We start from the raw sequence: 7072 nt of genomic DNA, 5'->3' as shown, positions 1-7072 counted from the left end.
CCTCCAACCTCCACCCTCTCCTCCTCTACCCATCCTCTCCTCCTCAACCTCCATCCTCTCCTCCTCCAACCTCACCCTCTCTCCTCCTCTAAACTCCAAACTCTCCTCCAACCTCCATCCTCTCCTCCTCCTACCCACCTTCCTCCTCTCCCCTCATCCTCCAACCTCCATCCTCTCTTCTTCCTACCTCCATCTTTCCCTCCAACTTCCACCCTCTCCTCCTCCAACCTCCACCCTCTCCTCTCTTACTTCCATCCTCTCCTCCTCCAACCTCCATCCTCTCCACCTCCAACTCCATCCTCTCCTCCTCCTACCACCATCCTCTCCTCTTACCTCCACCATTCTTCTCCTCAACCTCCACCCTCTCCTCCAACCTCCTTCTCTCCTCCTTCCAACCTCCTCCTCTCCTCCTCCAACCTCCATCCTCGGCCTCCTTCTATCTCCATCCTCTCCTCCTCTACCTCCATCCTCTCCTCTGATACCTCCATCCTCTTCCTCCTCCAACCTCCAACCCTCTCCTCCTCTTACCTCCTACCCTCTCCTCCTCCAACCTCCACACCTCTCCTCCTCCTACCTCCATCCTCTCCTCCTTCCAACCTCACCCTCCTCCTACTCCAACCTCCATCCTCTCCTCCTCCTACCTCCACCCTCTCCTCCTCCAACCTCCTCCTCTCCTCCTCCAACCTCCATCTCTCCTCCTCAACCTCGCATCCTCTCCTCACTCCTACCTCCATCCTTCTCCTCTCCAACCTCATCCTCTCCTCTACCTCCATTTCCTGCTCCTCCAACCTCCATCCTCCTCCAACCTCCATCCTCTCCTCCTCCTACCCCATCCTCTCCTCCTCTTACCTCCACCCTCTCCTCCTCCAACCTCCATCCTCTCCTCCGCCTACCCACCCTCTCCTCTCTCCAACCTCCATCCTCTCCTCCTCCTACATCCCACCCTCTCCTCGTACCTCCATCCTCTCTCCTCCAACCCACCTCCTCCATCAACCTCCATTCATCTCTCCTCCTACCGCCATCCTCTCCTCCTCAACTCCATCCTCTCTTCTTCCTACCTCCATCCTTTCCTCCTACCTCCACCCTCTCCTCCTCCAACCTCCACCTTCTCCTCCTTTACCTCCATCCTCTCCTCTTCCAACCTCCATCCTCTCCTCCTCCAACCTCCATCCTCTCCTCCTCCTACCCCCATCCTCTCCTCTTTACCTCACCCTCTTCTCCTCCAACCTCCACCCACTCCTCCAACCCCACCCACTCTCTCCAACCTCCATCTCCTCCTCCTCCAACCTCCATCCTCTCCTCCTCCACACCTCCATCCTCGCTCCCTCTATCTCCATCCTCTCGCTCCTCCAACCTCACTCTCCTCCTCTTACCTCCATCTCTCTCTTCCTCCACTCCAATCCTCCTCTATCTCCAACCTCCATCCTCTCCTCCTCTTACCTCAACCCTCTCTCTCCTCCAACCTCCATCCTCTCCTCCTCCTACCCTCACTCCTTCTCTCTCCTCCCCCATCCTCTCCTCCTCTTCTCCACTTCTTCTCTCTCAACTCCTCCTCTCTCCTCCACCTCCTCTCTCCTCTCCTCCCCCATCCTCTTCTCCTACATCCACCTTCCTCGTACCTCCATCCTCTCCTCCTCCAACCTCACCCCTTCTCTCCAACCTCCATCATCTCCTCCTCCACCTCCCATCCTTCCTCCTCCATCCCTCCTCCTCTCTCCTCCAACCTCCATCCTTCTCTCCCCTCACCTCCATCTCTCCTCTCCAACCTCCTCATCCTCCTCTACCCTCTCTCTCCTCCTCCCCATTCCTTCTCCTCCTCTTACCTCCACTCCTCTTCTCTCCAACCTCCATCTTCCTCCTCCAACCTCCATCCTCTCCTCCTCCTTACCCCCTCTCTCTCTTCCTCTCAACTCTTCCATCCTCTCCTCCTCCTACCCTCCACCCTCTCCTCCTCCACCATCCTCCTCTCTTCTGCATACATCCAGAGGTGGAGAGGATGGGGGTAGGAGGAGGAGAGGATGGAGGTTGGAGGAGGAGAGGATGGAGGTTGATGGAGGAGAGGATGGAGGTAAGAGGAGGAGAGGGTGGAGGTAGGAGGAGGAGAGGGTGGAGGTAGGAGGAGGAGAGGATGGAGGTTGGAGGATGAAAGGATCAGGTGTGGTAGGAGGGAAAGGAGACCAGTGGCTCAAAGAACAAGAAGATAAATAAAGGAGTGAAGGAGAATAGGGGAATAGTGAGCTAGGTGAGGATGACTCTGCAGGTACTGGATATAAAATGTGTGAGTCGGAGGCCTTTCCTTATGCACTTCAATATCAAAGTCCTCATTATGCCCATGCACACCACCCATTCAAATCCAATGACAAATGCACCAGATAATTCCATTAGGGGGGACTTCTATAGAGGATATTTGGGGGACAGTTGAGGAATCCAGGTAACATAGCTCAACGTGAGCACAGACAGATATGGCTCCGTAACACTTATCAGGGATTTGGCAGCCCTGTTGATTGAACATGCCAAGTCCCATTTGTCGGAGGGGTGTGCGCGTTTGTATCGACACGTTGTAACCTTGTGGCTCCACAGAAGGAGACGTCAGATGTGCTGCTAGCGGGCACACGGGCAGGCAGGCAGGCAGGCAAGCAGGCAGGCAGGCAGGCAAGCAGGAGAGGGTGGGTGGGTTGGTAGGCTCCCCTCCTCTTCCATTCTCTCTACTTCTCTCTCTCCTACTCTCTACTCCTCTTCCGGCCGCAGTGGACGGGAGCCCCCCCACCTCCCTCCATCCCCAGTGGTAGGGCTGCCAGACAGGAGTGTTCAGCAGCTCTCCGACTGTTATTGATCCTGAGAGCGAGGGTGCGAGCGGAACAGGGAGCCGGCTCCTCTCTCTCTCCACAACCCTCCACAACTTTTTCCTGCTCTCCCCCCCACTTCATTTATCAAGGTTAAGGAACTCTTATAAAAAAGGGAAGAAGGGGTCACAGGGATGTTATCTGACTTCATGAAGGAAATCCTCCCTGGGCACTCCAGGAAAGAGGAGATTGCTCTTATTGGTAGAAAGTAGACCCCCTCCACACAAGCACCATACAACCACAGCCAGCCAGCCATCCAGCCAGTTAGCCAGCCAGCCAACCAGCCAGTCAGTCAGCCAGTCAGCCAGCCATCCTTCCAGCCAGTCAGCCAGCCAACCACCCAGTCAGCCAACCAGAATTAGCAGGACCAGAATATGCCACAAGGATACTCAAGACTGATGGAGTGATGGGGGGAGGAGAAGTGTACCTTTTCCTGCTAGTCAACATCTGCAGTGAAATGACACTGTACTGAAAACTAATGCCCAAGATACCAGATGCATGAACTACCACAGCAAACCTTATTAACAGAAACATGCTTTTAGGCTACAGGTCGACATGCTTTTCAACCAATAAGAGACTAGAATGCAGTGTCCCTTCTCTGAAAGGACTGGAAATGGTTCTACAGTGGAGTACATCTCTGGCTCTTTGTTGCTGCTTCTCTCTGCACATAAAAGGCCGGGGGAGTCCAGGCAACAGGAAAATGCACTCCTGGCTGAGTCCTGTCGACTCGCGCCAAATGAACAGGCCATAAGTTCCAGCCTCTTTGTGCTGGGTAATTGCCACAATGCTTTTTATCGTCTAGCTAATTAAGTCAGTCTCGCCTTTGTCTTGTTCCTCTCCAGCATCATTTGAGTGAGAGGAGGGAGGGCTGGGAGAGGGCTGGGAGAGGGCTGGGAGATGGCTGGGAGAGGGCTGGGAGAGGGCTGGTCAGGACAGGTATTTGTGTCCCCTTGGTTGTTTACTGGGAGAAGAGGGGCACGTTGCCTCTGCTTTCAGGGGACATGTGGAACATTAAGGAGGGCAAACAAGGAGGGGGGAGCGAATTAAAGAATTGACTGTGACACCGCACTAGGGAGTGTATTGGCACGCTGCTACTATAGGAACAATAAGGCAAAACAATATGGCTGTGGTCACTGTGCAATGTTGGAGGTCTGAGATTGAGTGGGATTTTTTTWAAAGTCAGTTTATACCTTGAAAATAGTCAAATCAGACAGGTTTACAATCAGATCGCTCAAAATTCTGAGCAATATTGATTTTCCTGCCATTCAATAACAGCAATTTTTTGAACTAGTGTAACCAAGAAAATGACTTCATTGAATGTGCTCTTAAAACAATACAGGCCTTTATTAGAACACAGGAAACAGTTGCTCACACCATTCAATATCCTTGCTTGACTAACAGTGAGTCAGTGAGTAACAAAACTAGCCTAGGTTATTGGGGACATAGATTAGCAGTCTAACTGAAATTCCACTTTGTTATGTTGCTATGAAACTTGCTATGAGTTGCTATGTGTTTTCCCCATTGCCCCATTTCTCACCATTGCCTAAAGGGCTGCGGCAGTCTTTCACCCCTTAGACCAGGGCTGGTTGTCTGAGTCTCTACTCCACTGTGCACTCCACTCCAGGGCTAGCCGCTAGTCGCTTGACACATGCACCCCTCAAACCCCGAGCCTCCCTAGACCCCCAGCCCAATCTGAGCCCCTTTCCTTCCCACAGTCAAGTTCCTCCCAATGCCTTGACAGACAGGGTGACATCACAGCCCGAGAAGCAGGCAGGGGGTCTCCTCAGCACCCTGGACAATACAATACGGGGCATCTGGTGGTGGGGGGATTTATAGTTTATATGGAGGTTGAGACATAAACGTGAGAGCCAAAGAAGTAGGAGCAAACCGGATTATGGATCAGAGAATGATTCAATGGTGGCAACTGTCAGGGATGTAGGAGGGGATGCCAGTTTGTAAAGACTACAGAGGATAAAGAACCCGTTTTGGCGCATAAACAACATTTGATTAGTTTTGATTACGTTTAGTGCTGATTAAATTTCAACCTAAAAATAACAACAGAAAATGTCTGATCTTTCTGAAGTTATCTTATCATTCAATAACTTTATTAAAAAACAGAGCATATGTGGCTTCTGTTTTTTTCCTCCAAATCCGATATGAATTTAATCTTTCACCACTAATGTATTGACCAATTGATGGTCATCCAGACTATAAGGGCAGCAGGTCTCTTGGTGTGTCTTAGCAGGGCTGTATGTGTGTCTGTGTGTCTACTCACAGACAGCTTGTTAATTTGAAAAATCTAAGATTGTTGGTCTAGAACTAGACAATGGGTCCAATGTGATAGAAATTTGTGTCAGGGTGCCCTCTGTACCCCCCTCTGTCTGACGTTGTCTGTGTGTGCATACGAGTATCTGTCTTCTTTGTGTGCACACATAAACTAAATGAGCTGTGTGTATGCATTGTATAAGTACACAGGCCCAGTGTATATATTAGCAATGGGACTTGACCCTGGCCGCCTGAGCCACTGTTTCACGTCGCACTGGGCGTGGGAAAAAGGGGACACCTCTTTTCACAGCTGCTCTGGCCGTTGCATTGTACCATTGGAGGCCCGGATCCCTTGGCCCTGGCCCCCCCTCACCCCTTTCCCATTCACTGCGCAGCCTGCTGCCTTTTCAGAGACCCCCCCTCCTCCTCCTTTCCCTAAACCCCCCTTAATAAATACACCTCACCATTCAGCACCATGGTTTGCATAGTTGCCAGAGGCCTGCTCGGCTTGTAGAGACTGATGTTTTCCAGCTAAGAGAGAGAGAGAGAGAGAGAGAGAGAGAGAGAGAGAGAGAGAGAATATATTCTACATGTTCCTTAGTCACTGAACAAACTACAGTTCCATGATCATCCGCAGCTCTTCACAACCACCCCAGCCACTGATATGTCTCCTTACGGCCATTAGCCATGCTTTTCTTTTCTGTCTCTCTCTCACACACACACACTCTTTCTCTCTCGCTCTCCCCCGCCCTCACTCAGCAGCAGCCAGCCCCACTGCAGATAAATGAAAGTCTATGTTAACATACGCCACTGCTCCCCACATAGTCCCCAGCTCCCCCGCCCTCGCCTCCCTCCATTCACTGAATTCATTTGAAGAGATTTATTTCCTATCAAGCCGTATAATGCAGAGGCTATAATTTAAATCAACTTTTAAGAACAGCCCAGCAGAGCAGTTTATGCAAACAAATCTGTACAGCTTGGAGGAAATGTTCTGCAAACAGAAGGCTTTCAAGAGGATGCTAACTTTGAGAACCATGGGTATTTGAGATTAGCTGTTAAACATCAGATCAATCACATTCTACCCATAACACATGCAATATTTCTTTGGGATACCGTCACAAATCTACCTCTGAGTAACAGTAACAAAATAGGATAAATTACTTTGTCTAAAACAGTGGAATTGTGGCATTCACCGTACAACCAAAAATCACAGCTTAGCAACATTGGAGGAGGATTTCAGGTTGCTGTTAGGGAGTGGCAATGGGCATACCAGGCTGTCTCTACCTGCTGATGGTCTGTGTGTGTTGTGGAAGTACAAATAAGTGCTCAGAGTGAGAGGGGGGTTCTTCTTCTCCACAGAACCAGAAAGAACTCCATCTTCTCTGTCCAACATGCCATGACGATGTGGAGTAGGGCTGAATTGGGTTTGGGGGGTGGAGGGGTGGAGGGATGGAGGGGAGGAGGAGATAGGGTGGACCGAATCTGAGGCACTGTAAATGAGAGGATTACCTCTTCCATCCTGGAGCTTATCCATAAACATAAGCGAGAGTGGTCGGGTGTGGAAATGCTGCTGTGTAAAATCACAAATCCTTGGCCTACTCTTCTTCCTATGTACAATTATAACAAAGCGACATACAGGTATGTGCCGTAAAAGGTTATATAAGGCAATTAGGGCAATGTGCACATGTTATTGCACGGCTGTAGGCTAGCAACGCTAATTGTAGCTATCAATACATAATGATGTGAATATTTTATTTACTGAATTGTCGTGTCTCTATTTCAAATGTCCAGAAGATTTGCCTATCTTCTAAACCAAAGCAGGTCTTGATCGATCCATCTACTTTGCAAATATGATATTGACTCAATATGCTATGACACGGGCAGCTCCACTGAGTTGTGGCAGCAGAGGGAGGTTGAGAGGTGGTTGAATCGTATGGAGGATAGCCACAGGCTCTGAAAACCTT

The 7072-nt window shown here is 50.3% G+C and overlaps 1 long non-coding RNA gene across 1 annotated transcript in view; it reads right to left on the bottom strand.

Annotated features, from left to right (window-relative positions):
• Positions 1 to 5125: 5125 nt before the first annotated feature.
• The window catches only part of LOC111953080 (uncharacterized), a 21651-nt gene continuing 19704 nt past the window's right edge, over positions 5126 to 7072 (bottom strand). The window contains exon 3 of the long non-coding RNA XR_002875807.2: positions 5126 to 5639. This is a non-coding gene — a long non-coding RNA (uncharacterized lncRNA). The remainder of the gene's footprint in view (positions 5640 to 7072) is intronic.

This window comes from Salvelinus sp. IW2-2015, linkage group LG26 (genome assembly GCF_002910315.2).
Source record: "Salvelinus sp. IW2-2015 linkage group LG26, ASM291031v2, whole genome shotgun sequence".
Taxonomy (NCBI): Eukaryota; Metazoa; Chordata; class Actinopteri; order Salmoniformes; family Salmonidae; genus Salvelinus; species Salvelinus sp. IW2-2015.
Note: the sequence above shows the minus strand (reverse complement) of the source record. Positions and strands in the feature narration are given on the sequence as shown.